The following is a 23,916-nucleotide window of genomic DNA, read 5'->3' as shown; positions in this document are numbered from 1 at the left end:
GAGAGTCATTTTGACTAGAAACTGCCTGTGGCAAAGCAGGAGGGAAGCGTCTCTGTCAGCAGGATTATTCCACAGGGACCACGGGCGCTGGCAGCACCACAACCTGACCCCAAGCCTGTTGTCCCTGAGACAAACCCCTTCCGCACCGCCATGTCTTTGTTCTCTGCTGCCCCTGTTAACACTCGGGAAGATTTCCTGGCACCTGGGCAGACACAAACCAGCTCCGGGCCAAACCCCCTGAGACTTTTAATAAGCACAAATATGATGTACAATGTAAAAATGGAAAACAACTGGAGGAAACTCTGGACTGTTGGTGCTGCCCATGGGCAAAGGGAGGCGGTTCCTGATGCTCACAGCTCTCCCAGCTTCAATGACAGCAGGGATGGGCTCTCCTGGCTGGGGGCTCAGGGGTTGCTGTGCACCCAGCTCTGTCACAGCCTTTGTGTGTCACAGATGTGCCAGAGACATCTCTTCAGCGTCATCGTAGCCCATGCTCCCCGGGGACAGGGACGTGGTGCCTCCTTCAGCTCCAGGGACCCCAGCACTTCTCTGGGAGCACAGGCTGCCCCCTGCAAGGAGCAATGCGGGACATTGCAGCTCACCCCATGGGGCCTGTGCATCACGTTCCCCCCTGCTCCTCACCACACTCAGCTGCTTCTCCCACCCTTCAGTCCCTCCATGGGAAACTCCTGGGGCAGGTGCCCCCTTCCCAGGAGGTTTAGGTCTCAGTGCAGCAGCAACCAGGGTGGCAGTGGGGGTGGCAGTGGGGGTGGCACCCCAGGAACCAGCAGCGCTGAGTTTCCCTCTCACCTCTGGGTGCATCGCTGGGTTCTGCTTCCTCCTCTGGCACCCTGGGCATTTCCCAAGCTCCCTGTCCAGGGGCATCGCCCTCCCCAGGGAGAGAAACCTCCCTGGCATCATCATAGCCATCCACTGGGTCACCCTCAGGCAGAACAGAAACATCTGAAAAGAGAGGGGAGCTGGTGACAACGAGAAGATCCATCGTGCAGAGCAGAGGATGGGAGGCACTGGTGTTGGCAGCAGCACAGGAGACCCTCAGGTCCTCCTCATCTCTGACGGTGACACCCAGTGACACCTCTGTCCTTCACTTGTCTGCAGGCAGATCAGCCCCTTCCTGCTTCATTACCTGGTGCTGATCCCAGACCATCCTCCTCCTCTCGGTGCCCAGGGTAGGGCTGCAGCTGGGTCAGGGACTGCTCCGAAGAGGAGCCTGGAGAGATGCGCAGTGGGTGTTATGGGATGAGACCACTGACCTGGTTTGTGGCCAGTGCTGCTGGGGAAGGGGGACCCACAGAGCTGGGGCTTCATGGGGAGGAGGGCTGGGAATTCACCCTGCTCCCCTGGGACAAGCCCTGTCTCAAAGGTGCTCCCAGAGCTGCCCCAGGACAGCTCTTCCCTCACTCGTCAAGTGGCTGTAAGGGCAGGAAGAGAGGGGCTGTCCAGCTGCGACGGGCAAAGCTGGTTGGGAGGCAGCTCCTCTCCCGGGTCCAGGGCTGGGGTGCTCTCCCCACAGACCACACAGCCCCAGCACTGCAGGGACCACGAGCTGGGGGCTTCAGGGCATCAGCCCTGGGGTGGGGTGGGGAGAAAGGGTCCTGCAGATGTGCCCACACCCACCTAAGTGACCAAACCTCGCCTGCTTCTCCCACGCTGGGCTGTGACCGATCTCCTCGTACACGGCCTCGGGGAAGAGCTCCTGGGCTGTCCTGGAGCCTGGGAACAGAGGCAGAGCTGGCATGGGGACAGGCAGAGGGGCAATGGGACCCCACTCTCCTCCCCAAACCTGTTCCTTGGCCCAGCCCAGGACTGCTCCAACAGCACAGCCCCACTGTGCTGTCCAGGAACAGCTGCCACATTCCCAGCGAGGGCCACATCACTGTGGAGATGATCTAGGGCAGCATCACCCTCACATCAGCCACTTGGAGACAGCGCTCAAGCCCCTCTGGCCCCTGGGTCATCCCCCTTGTCTGACCCCAGAGCAGCTCCCGTGCTTCCCCTCCACCTGGAGCCAACCCCTGTCTGCCCCACAAGTCCATAGCAGGGCCCCTGCCCTACCAAGGGCACGCAGGGCTGGGCAGAGGGTCAGCCTGGGGCATGAATCCATGGAGATGGGCCCTGCTGCCCTATGTTCCTCTCGTCTTCTCCTTGCCCCAGAGTGCCCTCCAGCACTACCCAGAGCACTGCCAGCCTTGACCACCTCCTCCAGGATAACATTTCCCCCAGGATAACATCTACGGGATAACATCTCCCCCAGGATAACGTCTCCTACAGGATAACATCTCCCCTGGTCCTGCTCTGCCCTGTCTCCCCTTGCTCCATCTCTTGCTCCAATCATCTCTGGGCTCTCTCCACCCCTTCCTGCTGGTGCCCTATGGCCAGACAGTCAAAGGGGTGTGTGGGACAGGTGGCAGCACACAGTCTCCTCCCCTCAGCTCTGATTGTACCCCTTACTGACCCCCCACAGCACCCCCAGCCCTTCCAGGAGGCATCACTGGGAGCTCTGTGGAAGGACCCACCTCTGCACCCAGCCCTGGCACTGAACGCTTGCCAGGCCAGCAGGGCCAGGAGCAGGCAGAGAAGGGCCCCCAGGATGATGCAGATGATGACGGGCACTGAGGTTCTCCCGCTGACAGTCGGACGGCCCCGGGTGGGATCTACACGGGCAAGAACATGGAAGAACAGCACCAGCCCTGGGAGAGATGGAGGCAGCACCAGCCCTGACCCCCATCACACAAGGCAGCAGAGAGGGGAGGACCCCAGGGGGAATGATGGAGAAGCTTCCACCCTGCTGACTGAATTTCACCCCCTCCTCAACCCCCACATAATCACCCCAGTGCCACCTCCTGGGAGTTTCACGCTCCAGCAAGAAGCCCCTTCCACCCAACTGTGGGTCAGAGCCTGGCCCTGGGATACCCAGCCCTGGGGAGGATGAGTTACCTGCTCGGGGTGGGGATGCTGCTGTCCTGGGTGCAGCTGCAGGGGAGGAAAAGGAGAGCTGGGCTGAGAGGGTGGGAGTGCATGTACCAGGGAGCCTCCCCTGTAACACACAGCGTGTGTCTGTAGGGTCCCTGACACATCCCACCCCAATTGCCCCTCCCGTAGTGCTAGAAAGGAACCCAGGACAGGGCTGGGGGCCTCTGCCCTGGGCGGCGGGCAGGGTGGCACAGGTAGCCCAGGGGATGGATGGTCCTGGAGCTGCAGGGCTCCATGGGCATTGACCCAAGGACACAGTTCCACTGAGGCTGCTCCCTGCTTGGCACCAGGCTGCTGCATCCCACAGGAACGTTCCTGCTCTCGGGAGTTCAGGGGCCATGCCAGGACCAAGCGGGTGAAAGGCCTTCCCCAGCTCCCTGCTGATACCTGAGCAAGGGGTCCCAGCCCCCCGCTCACCCAAGCAGCGCACGGCAGCGTCTTCCTTATGCCGGCAAGCACGTCCGTCCCTAGGCTGGGCCCAGCAGTCCTGCAGAGACAACTCCGTTCCCCGGCACTCCACCCGCTCCAGCCAGATGGGGCCTTGGCCCACCCCAAAAGCAGCCTCATGCAGGGCAGACACCGCGGGGCCACAGCCCAGCTGCCTGCACGCCACCTGGGCGTCCTGCATGTCCCAGGAGTCATCGCACACTGTCCCCCAGGAGCCGCGATGCCAGAGCTCCACTCTGCCTGAGCACCCGTCCTCACCTCCCACGGCACGGATCTTCTCCCTGTCTGGAGAAGGCAAAGAGCTCCCACGGCACTCAGACAGCAGAGGAGCCAGGCAAGAGGAGCACGCGGAGGAGCAGCTCCCTACCTGTGCAGCTGCTGGAGTTGGGGCACAGGGCCAAAGGCTCTGGGGGCATTTCTGGGCGTCCCCTGAAGAAGGAAACACTGTGGTGAAGGGACTTGCTCGGGGGATTGTGCAGAAGAGAGCGGGGCTGAGCTCTGCTTGTGCCCTTGTGTGCCATCTTGGTTGCAGAGCAGCAGGAGGGTGGCCATGGAGGGGAGGCTCCTCTGAATCCTCTCTGGTCTCTGCTGAGACCCCACTTGCAGATGTCGCTGCCTCCCCGAGGCACTGCCGGGTGGCAACGGCTCCCAGACATGTGGGACACTGAGAACTGTGGTCACATCTGTACCACCAGCAGCAGAAGAGTCTGACATGGCAATGAAAACCCCTCCAAGCTCTTTCTCTGCATTTGGCCGTGCCCAGAGGGGAGCAGAAGCTGGGGTGACACCAGTGCCCGAGTGGCTCAGAGTTACCATTGCAGGTGATGTGGGTCTCATCTCGCAGGTCATCGCAAGACTGTGGGTCCCAGGGGGCGGATGGACACTGCCAGAAGGAGCTGGTTCCCTTCTCACATTGCATGTAATCCAGCCAGGCAGGGCCAGACACCCTGCCATAGGGCAGGCCTGTTTCCAGGGATCCTCCGTCCCCACAGCCCAGCTCCTTGCACACCAGTGACACCGTGTCAGGAGTCATCGAGCTGGAGCAAACGCTCCCCCACGTCCCGTTGTAGAAAACCTGGAGGTGCCCAGAGCAGCCATCACTGTTCCCCAGCCTCAGGTCCATGAAGTCTGGGAGGAAAGGCAGCAAGAGAACAGGCTGGTGTGGGGCTGTGGGAGCCAGGACACCCCTGCGCTCCCCAGGCCCCCAGCCAGGTAGGGCAGGGCCAGCAAGTCCCCCTTGCACCCAAGGCAGAGAGAAGTCCCTGATGGACACAGCCCCTGCTCTCCCCGCTCACCCTGGGGGACAGCTGAGCTCCCCAGGGACCCCGGCGAACTGAGGGCACCCGTGCATGGGTGTCCCTAGGCCAGGCTCAGGCAGGGGCTCAGCCAGGGACAGCCCTGCATCCCGGCCTCCGGGGAAGCATCCCGGCACAGCTCCCGGCACACACCTGAGCAGATAACACCCGCATCCTCTTTGTGCCCACAGTCGTGCTGCCCCCAGGGCCCGGCAGCGCAGTCCCAGAGAGCAGCTTCGGCCCCAGAGCAGTTCACACCGTCCAGCCAGATCTGCCCGGAGCCTTCCCCGAAGCGAGCGGAGCCAGCCGCCTCCACCGCCCCTCCACAGCCCAGCTGGTGGCAAACGACGGCGGCATCAGACAGGTCCCAGCCATCGTCACAGACGGTCCCCCAGCTGCCCTGGTAGTAGATCTCCACTCTCCCTGCGCAGCGCCCGGGTCCGTTCACCAGCCGGACCCGCAGGCTCCCTGCAGTGGGGAGGAACCCCAGGTGTTGTCAGGGGGTGGCCGCCCCCCCACCCCATCATCTGGGGACCCGTTCAGCGCCGCTCACCCCAGCAAATGACTCCCATGTCCTCCACAACCCCTCCCAACAGGGCACTCCTGGGCAGGGAGCTGTTGCAGCGGGTCAGGCTGGCCTCGTGCCCTGCGCACCGGACCCCTCGCAGCCCCATGGGGCCCGTCCCTCGCTCAGGCTTCGGGGGGTTGTAGGCTTTTTCTGCCTCTCCACACCGCAGCTGCCGGCACACCACGCTGGCCTCCCGCACGTCCCACTGGTCGTCCAGGACTCTGCCCCACATCCTGTGCTGAAAGATCTCCACTCGCCCGTCGCACCGGCTCCCGCCGCCGACCAGTCGCAGGGACGTAGGGTCGGCTGGGCCTGGGGACAGTAGAGGAGCCACAGCCATCAGCGGCACCGGGCAGCACGGCAGCCTCCAGGGAAGAGGGCAAGGGGGGGTTGTCCGACCAAACAGGGCGAGAGTGAGCCCTGTGCTGACAAGAAGCGAGGGCAAAGCCCAGGCCCTGTCTGCAGCTCACACCCGGGTCTGCTTCTGCTGGGTGATGGGATGAGGCTCTGCAGGGCTCTCTGTGGGGATGGGATGTGTTTGTCTGCAGCTGCAGGATGGAGCAGAGCCCCACCAGCCTGTTCTGGGCTCATCATATGGAACCCGGGCCGGGCAGTGGTACCAGGGTCTAAGGCGCTGCCCTGGGGACAGGTGTCTGTCTCTGTTCAGACCTCAGCTCTCCCAGAGCAGAGCGATCAGTCTGAGCAAGGAAAGCCCCCCAGGGATCCTCCAGGGAGAAATTTAGCCTGGTGCTGCCATGGGACCCCTGCTTTGGGTGGCCATGTCTCACACAAAGGGAAACGGAGCTAATGCACTATTTTCCCAGCACTCACCTGAGCAAATGACAGCAGCGTTGTTCCCGTGGGAGCACGGGGGGGCCCCCAGGGTGACCACTGGGCACTGTCCCAGGTGGGCTTCAGTCCCGTCACAGTGGAATGAGTCTCTCCAGACAGGGCCAGTCTCTCTCCCAAAATGCTCTCCTCCAGGAATGGACTCAGCAAACCCACAGTTGAGTTGATGACACAGAACATGGGCATCCAAGAGATCCCAGTGGGAGGCACAGAGAGTTCCCCAGCTCCCCAGCATCTGGACCTCCACCCCCCCCGCACACGCTGTGCTGCCATTCACCAGCCTGAACCCTGTGTACTCTGGGGACAGAGGAGGAGAGAATCACAGAATCACACGTTAGGGATTGGAAGGGACCTCAAAGCTCATCCAGTGCAGTCCCCCCATGGAACAGGAACACCCAGATGAGGTTACACAGGAAGGTGTCCAGGTGAGTTTGAATGTCTGCAGAGAAGGAGACTCCACAACCTCCCTGAGCAGCCTGGGCCAGGCTCTGGAACCCTTACTGCAGACTGCACTCACTCAGTTCAGCTGTGAGGATGCTGTGGGAGATGGTGTCAAATGCTTTACTGAAGTCAAGATAGATCACGTCCACTGCTCTGCCATCACCCATCCACCTCATTATGTCCTCATAAAAGTCGATGAGGTTGGTCAAGCACAACTTCCCTTTGGTGAAGCCGTGTTGACTGTCCCTAATGACCCTCTTATCCCTGATATGCCTTGAGATGGCACCAAGGAGAAGTTGTTCCATCAGTTTCCCAGGGATGGAGGTGAGGCTGACCGGTCTATAGTTACGTGGATCCTCCTTCTTGCCCTTTTTGAAGACTGGAGTGACATTTGCTTTCCTCCAGTCCTCAGGCAACTCTCCCGTTTCCCAAGACTTGGCAAAGATGATGGAGAGCAGCCCAGCAATGACCTCAGCCAGCTCCCTCAGCACCCACGGGTGCATCCCATCCGGACCCATGGATTATGGATGTCCAGATGGCCTAACTGCTCCCTAACCCAGTCCTCATCAACCCAGGCAAACTCCTCCATTGTGCTGCCTTCCTCTGGGGCCTCAGTAGTACGGGGCTCCTCAGGACAGCCCCCGGCAGAGTAGGCAGAGACAAAGAAGGCGTTCAGAAAGGGTGGGTTGGTGCTTTTGTACCCTCCGTAGCTGGTGGAAAGGCCAGAGGGACAAAGGCCTTTCTTCTTCTGCATGGTTTTCATGCTGCAGACAGTCCCATTACCCCTTCTGTCCTACACTCACCCAGCCTGGTCCTTGCTCTGTTCCCAACCCCCCACAGAGCCCCAGTGTTCAACACCCCACCCCGAGTCCTCACGTGTGCAGCTGACAGCAGCGCTGTTCATCTGGGTGCAGGCCTGGTCCCTGGAGGACCCCGTGGGGCAGGAGGACAGGAGGGACTCATTCCCCACACACTGCAGCTCTCCATCCCACACGGGACCAGCCCCTTCTCCAAAGTGACCTCCTGCAGACACAGGCAGGGCCACGCCGCACTGCAGCTCCCTGCAGACCACCTCAGCAGCCTGGGGGCCAAAGTGGGAATCACAAACACTTTTCCACTGGTCCCCGTCATGGATCTCCACACGTCCTGAGCAGTGGCTCTTCCCGTCCACCAGACGGACAAATCCTGGAGGAGGCGGGGAAAGCAAAGCAAAAGAAAACAAGAAAACAAACAAAACCACAATAAAACCTAACCAAACAAAGAAACAAAAAAGTAACCAAACATACAAATCCAACGCCACACCTGGGAGCTCCCCAGAACTCTCTGGCAGTTACATGTCCACATCCCACATCACCCCCAAGCAAGCCATGGCCAAACTGCCATTGCACATCCTAGGGGAAGCTGTTGGGGTCGTGATGATGACACAAACACATCCAGGACCCCTCCGGCCCTTCTCTACACCATCAGAGCACTCGAGGTATGTGGCTGCCATAAGTCTCCCATGTCTCTGAGGGGGAACAACCCAGCATGACCAGCCATCTCATGCTCTTCCTCCAAGGTGTGGGTGCCGAACAAGTTGCCCTGTCGTGTTTCCAGCACAGGGATCCTCAGCCTTGTTTGCTGGGAACTGGCAGAATGGGTGGGGACCAGTACAGACCAGAGGACACCCTACGGCAGGATGGAGGATTTTCCTGGAGCCCAAGGCACCAGGTGAGGTGGGACTGAGACACTGAGGCAGGGTCAGGACACACTGAGGCAGGGGCAGTTCACCCTGGGGTCGGCTCCCTCTGGGCTTTCCCCAAGGACCAGTTACGCCAGCAATGACCGTCCCAGATTGGCAGGTCGACCAGCATCACTGGGCCCAGATCCAGCTCATGTTTGTTGTTCCCCGAGAACACAGCCAGGGCCTTCCCCCATCCCAGCCCCAAAGGTGGGAACAGGCTGATCCCTTACCTGAACACGTCACTCCAGTGTCAAGACTGTGATCACAGTCATGTTCACCCCATCCTGCATGTTTGCAGTCAGACAGGGCAGATTCGGTGCCATCACAGCCAACATCATCCATCCAAATGGGGCCAGATCCTGGCCCAAAGTGTCCGTACTGTGGAGCTCCAACAGCAGACCCACAGTCCAGCTGCTTACAAACCACTGCAGCATCGTTCATGTCCCAGTAGTCACCACACACTGTCCCCCACTGTCCCTGGTGTTTCACCTCCACTCTCCCAGCACAGTGCCTGCCGCCATCTGCCAGCCTCACCTCCGCAGCACCTTCAAACACTGACACAGGACCAGTCAGATCAGCATCAAGCCCCAGCACTGTGGGTGTCAGGGTGGGATCCTCCTCCCTTCCAGGCTGTCCCCAGTATGGTGCAGAGGTCCCTTCTATCCCCAAGGACCGTGCAAGCCTGGGACGAGCAGCTCCAGCCCTGCTGGGTCATTTGTAACCCCAGAGATTTCAGCACTTCCTTCTACTCTTGCAGACCCCCTTTCAACCTGCCCCTGGCCCAGACCCACCTAGAGCACCAACTCCTCCCCAGCCAGCACCCTGGGAAGAGACCTGTCCCCAGGGATCCCCAAGCACAGGCTGCTGTTTCTCCCAGGACCCCCAGCTCCCCTGGACCACAGTCTGCCCTGAGTACTTGCCACCTCATCATCTCAGGCCTTTGTGTATGCCCTGTGAAGCAACAGGTTGATCCCAGAGAGGCCTACCAGCCCATTGTTCCCTTTGTCCTGGGGCATCAGCCCAGCCCTGCCCTTGTCTGTGATCCCCAGGAGGGTCACATCTCTTTCAGCTGTGGGAACAGATGCCCCAGTTCCTTTCTCTCCACAATCCCAAACTGTCCCCTCCTCAGGCTGGGGCCACCCCAGTGTTCAACACCCCACCCCGAGTCCTCACGTGTGCAGCTGACAGCAGCGCTGTTCATCTGGGTGCAGGCCTGGTCCCTGGAGGACCCCGTGGGGCAGGAGGACAGGAGGGACTCATTCCCCACACACTGCAGCTCTTCATCCCACACGGGACCAGCCCCTTCTCCAAAGTGACCTCCTGCAGACACAGGCAGGGCCACGCCGCACTGTAGCTCCCTGCAGACCACCTCAGCAGCCTTGGGGCCAAAGTGGGAATCACAAACACTTTTCCACTGGTCCCCATCATGGATCTGCACACGTCCTGAGCAGTGGCTCTTCCCGTCCACCAGACGGACAAATCCTGGAAAACAAACAAACAAACAAAAAACAAAAAACCAAAACAAAACAAAACAATAAAAACAACTTGGGCTTTCCCAGAGCCCTCTGGCAGTTACTTGTCCATGTCCCACATCAGCTCCAAGGACTCCCTGGACAAACTGCACATTGTAAATCCCAGGGGAAGCTATTGGGTGAGTCTTCGTGCCACAAATACATCCAAGGCTCCTCCTCCCCTTCTCTACAGCACCAGAGCACTTGAGGTGTGTGTCTGCCACACACTCACAGCCACAGGTGCTGCTCAGACAAAGGGCTCCCACACAAGGTCCTCTGTGCTGCCCAGCATGCTCCCCCAGCACTGCAGCCGTGTGAGCAGTTGGGGTCCAGGAGAACTGGCCCAGATGGTGACAAAGCTGCAGCTGCTCAGCCCCTGCAGAGCTTGAACCAGGCAGGACCATCATCACCTGTGTGCAACCAGAGGCTCACTCTGATCCCAGGCTGTTCCTGCAGTGTTGGGAGGTTCCTTTTAGGTGGGAGATGTCCCAGAGCACAGAAATGCAGGAGCTGTTACCATGGCTGGTGCTTTCCAGAGCCCTCCAAGGCCTGCTTGAGGGGGATGTTCTCATCCAGGGACACGGTGCTCTGCCCAGGGGTGCACAGGTCCCAGGCCAATGGCCAGGCAGGGAACAGGAGAGTTGTATGTCCCCCTGGCCTCTCGCTGCCTCAGAGGGTGACAGCAGCACAGATGAGTCAGTCAGTGCTGGTATAGACCCCATTTCATGGGTCATTGTGGGGAGCTGTGGGCAGGGAGGAGGGGTTGGGCAGCTGGTCATTGCTGCCTGCATGGGGTGCTGTCCCCACAGGGATGTCACAGCTCTCCCCAGGGACCAGTTACACCAGCAATGACAGTTCCAGCTCAGCAGCATGATTGATTAATTTGGCCAGATCCAGCATGTGTGTTGCTCCTTATGGCACAGCCAGGTCCCTTCCCCAGTCCCATCCCCTAAAGGTGAGAAAAAACTGACCCGTTACCTGAACATGTCACTCCAGCATCAAGACTGTGACCGCAGTTATGTTCACCCCATCCTGCATGTTTGCAGTCAGACAGGGCAGATTCGGTGCCATTACAGCTGACATCATCCATCCAAATGGGGCCAGATCCTGGCCCAAAGTGTCCGTACAGAGGAGCTCCAACAGCAGATCCACAGCCCAGCTGCTTACAAACCACTGCTGCATCGTTCATGCTCCAGTAGTGACCACACACGGTTCCCCACTGTCCCTGGTGTTTCACCTCCACTCTTCCAGCACAGCGACTGCCGCCATCTGCCAGCCTCACCTCCGCAGCACCTTCAAACACTGACACAGGACCAGTCAGATCAGCGTCAAGCCCCAGCACTGTGGGTGTCAGAGTGGGAGACCCCTCCCCTGCACGCTGTCCCCAGGGTGGTGCAGAGGTCCCTTGTTTCCCTACGGGCTGTGTAAGGCTGGGGCGACCAGCTCCAGCTCTGCTGGGTCATTTGTGACCTCAGAGCTTTCAGCTTTTCCTTCTACCCTAACAGACCCTTCAACCTGACCCTGGACCAGACTCACCTAGAGCACCCACTTCTCTCCAGCCAGCACCCTGGGAAGAGACCTGTCCCCAGGGATCCCCACGCAGACGCTGCTGCTTCTCCCAGGACCCTCAGCTCTCCTGGACCATAGTCTGCCCTGAGTACTTCCCAGCTCATCATCTCAGGCCTTTGTGCACCCCCTGTGGAGCAAGATGTTGATCCCAGGGAGTCCTACCAGCCCAGTGTTCACTTTGTCCTGGGGCATTAGCCCAGCCCTGCCCTTGTCTGTGATCCCCAGGAAGGTCAAGACTCTGCCAGTCCATGAGAACAGATGTCCCAGTTCCCTTGTTTCCACTGCACCAACTGTCCCCTCCTCAGACTGGGTTTCACCCCAGTGTTCAACACCCCACCCTGCGTCCTCACGTGTGCAGCTGACAGCAGCGCTGTTCATCTGGGTGCAGGCCTGGTCCCTGGAGGACCCCGTGGGGCAGGAGGACAGGAGGGACTCATTCCCCACACACTGAAGCTCTCCATCCCACACGGGACCAGCCCCTTCTCCAAAGTGACCTCCTGCAGACTCAGGCAGGGCCACGCCGCACTGTAGCTCCCTGCAGACCACCTCAGCAGCCTTGGGGCCAAAGTGGGAATCACAAACGCTTTTCTACTGGTCCCCATCACGGATCTGCACACGTCCTGAGCAGCGGCTCTTCCCGTCCACCAGACGGACAAATCCTGGAAAAAAACACCAAAAACCAAATCATACAAACCTGTGGTGAGGCAGGAGGGGTTGGGCAGCTGCTCAGTGCTGCTTGCATGCGTTCCTGTGCCCGCAAGGCTGTCACAGCTTTCCCAAGGACTGGTCACACCAGCAATGACAGTCCCAGCTCAGCAGACTGGTTGGCCACATTGGGAACTCCTTCAGATCATGTTTGTTGCTTCCTGAGAGGGCCAGTGCCTTCCCTCATCCCACCCTAAAGGTGGGATCAGGTTGACCCCTTACCTGAACACATCACTCCAGCATCCTCAGCATGATCACAGTCATGATCACCCCATTCGCTGTGTTCGCAGTCAGACAGGGCAGATTCCGTGCCGTTACAGCTGACATCATCCATCCAAATTGGGCCAGATCCTGGCCCAAAGTGTCTGTACTGAGGAGCTCCAACAGCAAATCCACAGTCCAGCTGCTTACAAACCACTGCTGCATCATTCATGCCCCAGTAGTCATCACACATGGTCCCCCACTGTCCCTGGTGTTTCACCTCCACTCTCCCAGCACAGCGCCTGCCGCCATCCACCAGCCTCACCTCCGCAGCACCTTCAAACACCAACACAGGATGAGTCAGGAGAGCACCAAGCCCCAGCACTGCAGCTCTGGGGGAACCTCCTGCCTGGGCAGAGTCAGGGGTACCAGGGTGGGAGCCCCCTCCCCTGCAGGTCCCCAGAGCAGTGTGAGGGTCCCTTCTGTCCCCACAACTGCACAAGGCTGGGGGTGCCCATGTCCAGACCTGCTGGGTCATTCTCCATCCCACCACACAAGGCACCTCTTCCTACCTCAACGGCCACCTGCCCCCCACCCATGCCCACCCACACACCGCCCTGCCCTGCACTGGGCACCCACTGCCCCCAGCCCAGCACTCCCTGAACAGCCCCGTGTACCTAGGGCTGCAGCTTCCCATGTAAACCACCTGCCCCAGCACCATCCAAACCCAGCCCATCCCCAGGGCTTTCCCTGTTCCCACTGAGATGATCCAGAGGATCCCACATCCCCTCCTCTCCCCTGGCATCAGCCCTGGGCCAGCCACCCAGGAAGGCCATGTCTCTACTGCAGATGTCCCTGTCCTCTCTCTCTCTGGGGGGCACAAACTGCCCTCGTGGGGTCAGGGCTCCCCTGGAACAAGGGGCAGTGAGCAGTGCACCAAGCCTCTGGGGCACCCCAGAGGTTGGCAGTGCCCTGGGGATCTCTGGGTGTTGTCATCACCAGTGAGGCACCGCTGGTCCAGAGGCAGAGCGCTGGGGACAAGGGGTCCCAAAAGGTACCCCAGGACAGGGGGTCTGTGAATCCAGCCAGGCACAGAACACTGGAGCTCTGGAAAAGGAGGTGCTCTCTCCCACCCAGACAGGCACAGGGAAAGGCACAGGCTCCGTGGAACTGAGCACCTTCTGCCCCCTGTCTCAGCAGCATCTGCAAAGAAACCCCATTCCCAAACAGATCCCCATGACCACACTGGTACCCGCTGGCCCTGGGCAGTAGGACAAGGGAGTCAGCACTTACCCCTGCACAGCTGTACCCAGAGGAGCAGCCACAGCGTCTGAGGGGACAGGAGTCCCTCTGTGCCCATCCTGAGCCTCCTGCCCTGATGGCACATCCCTCTGTGCCGCACTCCCTGCCACAGCTCCAGGGACTCGGGGGAGCAATGATGACAGGAGGGCAATACATCTCTGCAGATGTCCCCCAGTTACAGGAGGAACCAATCGAAGCAGCAGCACCTTTTTAGACATTATCAGGAGCCATCTCCCCTCCGAGACGGCCCAGTCCTCCAATGAACTTCTCCAGCACCGTTCATGACCATATATGAGGGACGGCTCTGCTTCAGGTGTCACATCACTGCAATGGTAGAACATCACAGGACAGGGCTGGCTGTAGTGGGGGAAGCAGTTTGTTCACCCCTTGAGCTCTGAGTGCGGACCAGGAGCACTGAGCATGTGCTGCAACAGGCACATCCAAGAGCCCGAGGTGAGAGTGTCCAGTCACCCCAGTGCCATAAGACCCAGGGGGCTGGGACTGCACCGGGGCTGTGTCAGGAAGGGAAGGAAACAGCACCTGTGACAGAGCCCGCTGTGTTGGGAGCAGCAGCTGGGAAAGGGCCTTAGCCCAGGGCAGAGCCCCATCCCAGGAGCGCTGGCTCACCCACCGCTCCCTGGAGAGCCCGCGGAAGGTCCCTCACAGGAGCTGGAGCTGCGACACGTCCCTGTCGTGGCAGCAGACGTGCAGCCCAGAGGCTCAGACGTGTCCCAGACTGTCAGCATGTCACCGAGGGGCCGTTATTCCCCACGGGTGGATCAGAGCTGCAGCCTGCAGGTGCACAAACCACAGCCCCCGTGCTCCCCCCGCGGTGCCCAGGCAGGAAGTCTGTGGTTTCCTCCTGGCGCCGTGCCCGGGCTCATCCCTGCGGTGCCCCTAAGACACCCCCAGCCCGACAGCTGCAGCCAGGGCTGCAGGGGCTGCTCCTTCAGCCTCGCAGGCACGGGGTCGGGCAGCTCCTGTACCTCCTGGGGACCCTGTGACAGCACATGGACGGTCGGCACCGAGCTCCATGGCCATGGGGTGACACTGGTGATGTGAGCACTGCTCCTCCTACTGCAACTGCTGTGTGCTCATTGGTTATATTGTCAGTGACCTCACACCCTCTAGTGCCACCGCTGCGTGCTCGTTGGTTACACTGACAGTGACCTCACACCCCCCAGTGCTGGCTCAGCCCACAGCACCCACTATTCCCAGCTGGTCTCCCATCCAAGCACTGACCGGGCCCGATCCTGCTTAGCTTCCCAGATCAGAAGAGATGGGGCATTCTCAGGGTGATGTGGTTGCTTAATTTATACATATATATATATATATGTATATATACATATATATTTAAGTTCCCCGAGTATATCCTGATAGTATCTGAACTAAACCCTTTTTTTAAGGGCAGAGCAGAGGGGCAGGAGAACCTCTCTGACCTACTGACTACCCCCTTCTAACCCACCCCAGGTACCATTGGCTTCCTGGCCACAAGGGCCCAGTGCTGGCTCATGGTCACCTTGTTGTCCCCAGGACCCCCAGGTCCCTTTCCCCTACGCTGCTCTCTAACAGCTCATTCCCCAACTTACACTGGAACCTGGGGCTGTTCTGCCCAGATTCAAGACTCTACTGAGACCCCAGGGACCTCACCAGCACAACCTGTTTGCTCTGTGCACATGTTGGAGTCCTCACCAGCACAACCTGTTTGCTCTGTGCACGTGTTGGGGTGACCCCATCTGGCAGCACCCACCCAATCACTTGCTCAATCCCCAGCAGTGGGATGGGGGAGGGAGCTGGAAGGGCAGAAGCAAGAAAGAAAACCTCATGGGTCAAGATAAAGACAGTTTAAGAAGTGAAGAAATAGTTACTCACAGCAGCAGATACATATGTCCAGACTGTCTCTGAGCAAAGGATGTTTTAATGTGTGGGAGATTTGAGGGATTTTCTTGAGGTTGTTGTGTGGATGGGTTTCTGTTATATGGAGATTTATTTCTGAACTATCCAGGCTCAAAGGAATTTCAAGGCCACCTCGAAAGCTGAAAGCAGGACCTGCTGTGGGAGTGAGGCAGTTCTACAATAACAGTACCTCAACAAGATGTAAATCAACAGACCTATCAGCAGTGAGACTCGGGTGCCTGGGCAGCACGTGACCATGGACAATATCCAATCAGCTAACGCATGCTTGGAGCCTGGATGCATGATCAGGAAGTAACTGCATGTATAAGGAGGCTTGTTTCTGTAATAAATGGCTTTGCTTAAATTCATATGGGATCGTGTGGAGTCCGTGAGTTTTCGCCCTCGCATATGATTGTCACTTTTCTTGTTGTGGATTGTCCTATCACCTTTTTCTCTCCAAATCCCTCTCCCTTTGCCCGGGGCTTTCATCTGCCCCAGTGTCCATGGGTAGAGAAATCTGTCTCACAGGAGCCAGGCGGGGAGAAGTATTTGACACTTGTCAGGACCAGGAGCCCAAACTGCCCTCTGCTCTCGTGCTGGTGGGTCTCTGCACCCCTCTGGTTCTTCCCCAAAGACTCCTCTGATCCTGCTGGTGGGTCTCCGCACCCCTCTGGTTCTTCCCCAAAGAATCCTCTGATCCTGCTGGTGGGTCTCCGCACCCCTCTGGTTCTTCCCCAAAGGCTCCTCTGCTGCAGGTGGCAGGCACGTTGGCTCCTGTGGGGAGCTGCTGCAGCTCAGCGCTGTTGCAAGGAGCAGAATCTGATCCCAGAGCAGGAGAGGGGAGGAGGCGGCTGTGACCGACATCCTCTCCCACTTCAGCATTGCCCAGCTCCCTCCTGGGATCTCCTCCACCCATGGTGACCCTGGGGGAACTGGGGCAGCCCAGGCTCACACGTACCAATGCTCAGCACCCTGGAGCCAAAACTGCCAACTAAGTATTCCATCCCATCCACGTCATACATCATATAAAAGGGGGAGAACACGAGGGTCTCCCCCCTCTCTTCGACTGTGGCTGACATCTGGGGAGGATCCTGCCTGCTGTCCCTGTGACCTGAGGCCTAGGAACATACCCTGCATCCTTGAATCCAGTTCCAGTTCAATGCAGAGTCCAGCCCAGGACTTCTGGGTGCCTGCACTTCAGTTACTGGAGCAGCTCTGAGCTTTGCCGGGGAATTCAGGACTTGTTTTGTATATTTTGTGTTATTTTCTCTATTTTCTTAGGAGCATTAGTAAAATATTTTTAACATTTTTTTTCCAACTTGCAAGTCTGTCTCGCTTTTCCTCCCATCATCTTTACTCTCCATCAAATGATTGGTCAAACCACTTGTCAATCATCCATGTGCTGCACTCCCACCAGCCGTGATTGGTGCAGCCAGCACAGCCCAACCCTTAGCTCTGCCCAGTTTGTTCAACTCTCGCCAACTTTCCTGCAGGCCTCAAAGCTTGATTGGCTGCTTACATATCAATCACTTGACTTGCCCCACCTCCTCAAATGTGATTGGCTGTCCTGGGCCCACTGACTCCCCATAGACTTCTGGGCGGTTGTTGCCAGGCAACGAGCTCCGCCTGAAAACGACGTCGTGTGCTCTAAACAAAGGCTGTGGGTGATAAAAGACACGTTGGGACCCTAAACATGAGGATTTGGTCCCAAGGAGGAGGCTCTGGGCACTCAAAGGACGGGCAGATGCTACAGATAGCGTTTTGGGCCTGAACACGAGGGGACCCTCTTGGTTCCCACCCAAGCTGGGTTTGGTGCCCGTGACCCCACGGAACGACACCTGTGCTGTCCGGAGTGGCCACGGAACAGACGGAGCCCAAAGACACGGCCTCCAGGAGCTCAACGGGCTGTTGTGACATTTCATGGACGTTTCACAGGGGCAGCCCATGGACTGAGGGCAACAGTCTGTGTGTGACATCAAAGGGCGGGAAGGGGAGCGGTGGTTGGTGAGGACATGTTGGATTGTGTGGGACCTGAGCCTGACGTCCATGGGGTGGAACAAGGGGTGCAGAAAGGACCGTGGTGGTGGCGACACTGCTCCTGCGTGGAGCTCCAGAGGCTGCAGGGAGATTTCTGCTCCACCAGGGACCAGCACAAGGCAATGGCCCGTTCATGTCTGTCCCTGCTCTGGGGCTGTGACCCCAGCAGCCCCTGCACAGCAGCAGTGTCCTCACTGCCAACACCGGCTCTTTGCTCCGTCTGCCCCTCTGTCCTCATCTCCTCGTGCTCTCCCCACTCCCAGGCACCTTTCCCACCTCCTCCAGGACCCACCGAGGCCTCTGTCTGTCTCTATAGAGACTGAAAGCCCCTGCTTATATCTCCCCAAAATCCTGGCGACAATTTCCCTCCCTGTTTCCCATTGGTTTGTACTTCAGGTTTACAGACTCCCTCGGCGCATACAATAACCCTTCCCCTCATCAATATGGATTCTTGGTACTTTAGCTGCACTTCCCCCAAATTAACTTGTCAATACAGGTATCAGTATATATACAGGTATCAGTATATATTCTGGGAAAGAATTGTGTTTTACATTAAGGATTCACAGTCCGATGTCTCTCGGTCCTTCCCCCGTGCTGGGCTCAGGCATCAGGTCCTCAGTGATGTAAAAACAACAATTCTTTGTTAAGTGTTCCTTAAAATAGTGCAGCTTTGGTTTCTACCAAGAGGGCGTGTTCTGTGTGCTGTTCACATTTCACACATATTATACCAATTGATTTTTTCTCCCTGTTCAGTTCTTTCTACGCATGTCTTGTTATGTCCATAGGTAACCACCCAGAATTTGTACTTAGTTTTGATATTGTTCGGTCAGCTGCTACTCCACATTATCTAATCTTTCATTTTCCAGCGCTCTCCTGTTGCAGCCTTTGGCAGACGATGTTCTTGTTACCAGGTAGATCATCCTTCCCACATGTAATTTGGATGGTCCCCAGCTGATCCACGGTGCTTCATGTGTTCTAACGTCTGCCTTCTGCATCACCTGATGATGGATCTGTCACTGTGTTTGTGTGGCAGGTGTCACATCAGCAGCATTGTCCCAGCCAGGTCACTGCATCTCTTTCTCTTCTCCCTCTGCTGTCACCATGACTGTACCAGCTGTCTGCTGTGCTTTCCGACCTCATGGACCCTCTGGTCCTGCCTCCCTCCTGCTGGTCAATCCTGTTCCTGCAAAACAAGTGACAACCAGTCAGTGTCCCCTCTGTGGCACCTGGATCTTCCAGAGCGGGATGGCTGGTGGGAACTGTCACCATGAACCAAGGATCTGTGTGAAGTCTTCTCCTGGAACAGGAACAGCTCTGGCTGTGCCTGGTGAGCACCACGCTGCCCCACGGAGAACAGCAGCAGTCGCAGAGTGGGTCTCTATGGGTCTCCATGGTCTCTGTGGGTCTCTATGAGTGTTTACGGCTCTCTGTGGCCTCTATGGGTCTCTATGGATCTCTATGAGTCTCTATAGGTCTCTATGGGTCTCTATGGTCTCTATGGGTCTCTCTGGGTCTCTATGGGTCTGAGCCAGAGTGCGGGTGCCTGAGCTGGGCTGAGCTGGAAGGGTCTGGAAAACAGCTCATCGGGAGGAGGCGATGGAAGAAGGTGGAAGAGTGTGTGTGGCACCGGGGATGAACTGACACCCTCAGTTTGGTATCTGGACCCGTGCTGGGCTTGCACATGGACTAAGGTCCAGCTCCGAGCACAAATTGCTGCTACCAGTCCTGGATGCCAAGCACTGGTCCTGCTCTCTCCTCCCTGGAGCGCCCTGAGCACATGGCTGCCCTGTGGCCTCTGTGGGTCTCTAAGGTCTCTATGGATTTCTATGGGTCTCTATGTTCCCTATGGGTCTCTATGGGTCTCTATGGTACCTATAGGTCTCTATGGCTCTCTATGGGTCTCTATGGTCTCCATGGGTCTCTATGAGTCTCTATGGTCTCTGTGGGTCTCTATGGGTCTCTATAGTCTTTATCAGTCTCTATGGTCTCCATGGTACTGTATGGGTCTCTATGGGTCTCTATGGCCTTGGGGCTTGGGGAACTCGGGTGAAAAGGAAAGACAGACTGGTGTGGGTATGGGATCTCTTAAGTATCCTGGGATTGCTTTGCTAATCACTCTGTAGCTGTTCCTGGGCTGTTATCTCGATATGTGCCCAGAGAGGCAAAAAAGTCCATGAACACACTTTCCTATTAAGGTTGCCTTCTTACAAAAAAACCACACTTCCGTTTTCTCATCGGCAACAGACTGAAAGATGGCAGCTGAAGCAGCTTCTGCCTCTTGTGAAAACAGGTAACAACAGATGGTTCCATTCAGGTGATCCTTAGTTGCTTCACCTCAAAACGGACAGATTTTGCTCTGGGGAGACTCAAAACTGACAAATTTTACTCTGGGGAGACTTGAAACCAACAAATTTCTCAATGGGGGTCAATGGGGTTCTATGGTAGTCAGTGGGGGTCAATGGGAGTTAATGGGAGTCAGTGGGAGTCAATGGGAATCAATGGGGGTCAATCGGGTCAATGGGAGTCAATGGAGGACAATGAGAGTCAGTGGGGGTCTATGGGAGTCAATGGGGGTCAATGGGGATAAGTGGGGGTCAATGGGGTCAATGGGAGTCAATGAGAGTCAATGGGGGTCTACGGGAGTCCATGGAAGTCAATGGGGATAAATGGGGGTCAATGAGAGTCAGTGGGGGTCGATGGGATAAATGGGAGTCAATGGGAGTCAATGGGGTTCTATGGTATTCAATGAGAGTCAATGGGAGTCAATGGGGTTCTATGGTATTCAATGAGAGTCAATGGGAGTCAAATGGGGATCAATGGGAATCAATGGGGGTCAATGGGGATCAATGGGGGTCAATGGGGATCAATGTGAATCCATGGGATTCAATGGGCGTCAAGGGGAGTCAATGGGGATAAATAGGAGTCAATGGGAGTCAATTAGAGTCAGTGGGGTTCAATGGAGATCAACGGGGAACCTTAAAACTGCCTTTAATCCCAATGGGAAGCTCCAAAAATGGCTTTTATCCCAATGGGCAGCCCCAATATGCCTTGTTGCTTTCTCTCAAAAGACACGGACACAGAATGGCCCCCCTGTCACTACTCACTGCCCGCACCAACAGAACCCTCAGGAAGCCCAGTATTTCTGGTCTCTAACTGACAGACCAGCAGTCGTGCATCCTACGGGATGTGGCCGCTTGTGTGCACTTGGGGTCCAGACAGTCAAGCTGATTCCAGTTTCAGCTGTGGTGCTTCTAAGCACTGAAGTTTAGCCCCAAAATGAAAGAGAATACCAGCAGTCCAGGCATCTACCACCAGGAAGTTAAAGCAGAAGAAAGGTCAGCATGGCACACGCTCAAGGACAGGGCTGCCTGTACCCTTTGGCAGGGAAGCCTCTCCCCATCCAGCCGCATTTCTCCTCCTCTCCTCCAGTTCTCCTCCCTCTGTGTCCCCGTACCTTCAGCTGGAAGGTCTGACTGGGATTCAGCGCCGCCAGGAAAGTGAACTGTCCCAGGAACGCTCCCTGCTCCTTGTCTTCTTCCTTGAAGCCCTACAGAGAGATGGGTGGAGAAAAAAAGAGCGTCTGGTGCACCATGGAAGACGGAACTTCAGTTGGTGAAGTACGGGGTTATTTCAGCTACGTAGTCCAAGGATGATGAGGACAAGGAAAAGACGAGAAGCTGCAGGTGGGCAGCATGTCACATTTGCCCACTCAACAAGTTCAGGCTACCTGTCAGAAAAGGAGCAGACGCTCCCAGTGAGAGGAAGGTGACCTGAGGATCACAAATGCCACTGGGGTTGGAAGCCAAGAAGTTTTAGGACCATGCACTGTCCAGCTCCTTTTCCTTGTGGCTCCTGGAGTAGCATCTTGCCCCAGAAACTTCAAGTGGTACATTGAATAAAAGGGGAATACAATGGGAAGGAAGCAACTCCAAGGAGCCTGTTTGTTCTGAGTGACAGGAGAAAGTTCCAGGCCACCAGAATCCCTCACCCATCTTCATCACCTGCTTAGCAATGCTGTGCAACCCCCAGAGAAATCACTTACATAGACAGCAAAGTCCTTTGGAGCTCCGGAGATGCTTTCTCCATGGAACGCTGTCCCTGAGACATGGGCCATGGTGATGGCTCTGGGAACGACTGGCATGGACAGCTTGATGAACACATGCCCCTGACTTCCTGGGAAGGGCCAGCAGATGCCAGGATGATTTTCTGGCTGAAAGGACAAGAAGAAACTACATTCACATGGAGAACATTGCTCTGGTTCTCACTCCCACTATAAGCATCAGAGGATTAAGAACTTATTTGACCAATCAGCTTTGCTCTGAACCACAACCAGGGCCTTCAGTTGGACCCTGTGGGTACTGAACAGAGCAGCGGTTGTGAGAATTCATGTATCCCAAGGCCCTTTCAGCAGAGAAGCCCTTCGATGGCTTGGAGCTGGTTGCGCTACTTGTAGAAGCTCAGCGGCCTCTCCCAGTCCAGAGCCCTCACCAAGAACAACCAAGGGATGGTGGCCCCCCTGGATGAAGCGTCCCTGCCAGGGGAAGCACTTGCTCCCTCTCATCCACTCCCAGCTCCTTCCACTGGCACCAGCCGGCTCTTCAGACTGCGCAGGCAGCTCAGCAGCAGGGCCAGGACGGCTTCAGAGCCCAATGTGGGGCCCTCCAGCTGTGCAGGCTCTCAGCACCCGCTGATGCTCACTGAGAGCACATCCCAGAGCTCTGCAGGCTCCTCTGCCATTCCCGTTCTGTGCCGTGCTGACAGTTTGCACAGCGACTGGGCAGACACAGACTGCAGGAGCAGCCTGGCCTGGCAGAAGCTCCCGCAGAGAACCTGGGGCACTCTGGGAGAGGAAACAGCAGGGAGACACAGGAGGAGAGCAGGAGAAGCAGCTTCGAGGAGCAAAAATGGGGAAAGGCAACTCTGAGCAGCGTGTTCTTCATTCTCCCGACCATTGTTCTACAGCTTCTTGGTGCACCTACCTCCAGAATCAGCTCAGGAGACCTCATGTAATCCATCACCGGCAGCGAATACAAGAAGAGTTTGGCGTTGGCATTCCGCAGTGATGGAGCAGTCGTTGAATGGATGACAGCTGCCCCTGGAAATTCAAACATGAGGACAATTATCGGACAGTGTCAGAAGGAATATTGCACTGTTGACTTGGAAAAGGCTTCTCACTTGTCATCCGCGTCCTGCAGTGGGTTCCCCTCTTTCTTACTGGCACGACCCCTCTGGAACACACAGCAGGGAGTCAGCAAACTGTCATATGGGGCCATGGAAAAAGACAAGAACATGAACCAGGCTTTCTGTTCTTCCCATGGAGTCTGACAGGCTCTGTCAGCGGGTGCACTTTTAGGGCATGAGGTGACCCTTGACTTCTCGCCCCTTCTCTTCTACCCCTGGGCACGTTCCAATGCCAATCTGTTTAATCTGGACAGGAAGCGCTCTGGAACTGGTTTGTTTGTATAATGTCACGGCACCTGCTGATTTCAGGGCGTAATCAGCCATCGGGACCAGGATTTCCTCCAGCTTCTCCAGGGCTTGATTGATGATCTCCTGAACAACCTGGGAAGGAACACAAAGGAGAGCGCCTGTTGGAAGGAAAAGGACCGGGGCAAGCAGCTCCCCTGCAAGGCCAGCCAAGGTGAACGGGGACAAGGCCCATCTCAGATGGAAGGAACGCCCACATTGCCTGGAAGCGTCCCAGGTTTGCTGTGCTTCGATTGACGGGATCAGAACAGGGGGCTGCTCACTCCAGTGCTCTGAATGCTGGAACTCCGGGAAGGGGCTTTTTCTGTGGAGAGCCCCAGGCCAGGCAGCACAGACAGATAAGCCTTCTGGGCATGAGATAGGCCTGGCTTAACTCTGGACCTTTGAGACCATTCTTTCTTTCCAGTCCTCCCTTGAGGAGGACCCGAGATCTGGGCGCAGAGGAAGGTTTGCCTCAGACAGCTGTCATTCCCGTCATGCTCTCTCTTCCCCATAAGGAAGTGTGGAGTAACAGGAAAAGGAAGCGTGGCCATGGCAGCACTTGTTCCAGCAGCACCAGCCTGTTGGCTGTGGCAGGGAATGGAGCAGGATACGTGCCGAGGGAGGATAAAACCCCTGAGTAGATCCTTCTGCCTTGTGCCCTTACCCGTCCGGTAAAGCCTGGGAGCTTTGCCTTCTTCAGTCCTTCCTGCAGAGCCCACTCAACCACATCCTTTGTGCTCCAGCGCAGATGGTAAAGCTGTTCCTGGAGCTCATGGAGCTGGATGGGCAGGGAGATGGTTGCGCTGAGGTCTCCCAACTCTGGTGCGGTGCTCCAGGTTAAGGTACCGAGTTGTCCCACGTGGTAAACACCTGTCAGACACACACCAGAGCTTAGAACTCGATCTAAGG

General features: G+C 57.2%; 1 pseudogene; it reads right to left on the bottom strand.

Annotated features, from left to right (window-relative positions):
• Positions 1-354: 354 nt before the first annotated feature.
• LOC139826902 (scavenger receptor cysteine-rich type 1 protein M130-like) lies at positions 355-13,139 on the bottom strand (annotated as a pseudogene).
• Between the last annotated feature and the right edge of the window lie 10,777 nt (positions 13,140-23,916).

Source organism: Patagioenas fasciata, unplaced genomic scaffold (assembly GCF_037038585.1).
Source record: "Patagioenas fasciata isolate bPatFas1 unplaced genomic scaffold, bPatFas1.hap1 Unplaced_7, whole genome shotgun sequence".
Taxonomy (NCBI): Eukaryota; Metazoa; Chordata; class Aves; order Columbiformes; family Columbidae; genus Patagioenas; species Patagioenas fasciata.
This window is presented reverse-complemented; position numbering and strand designations above follow the sequence as displayed.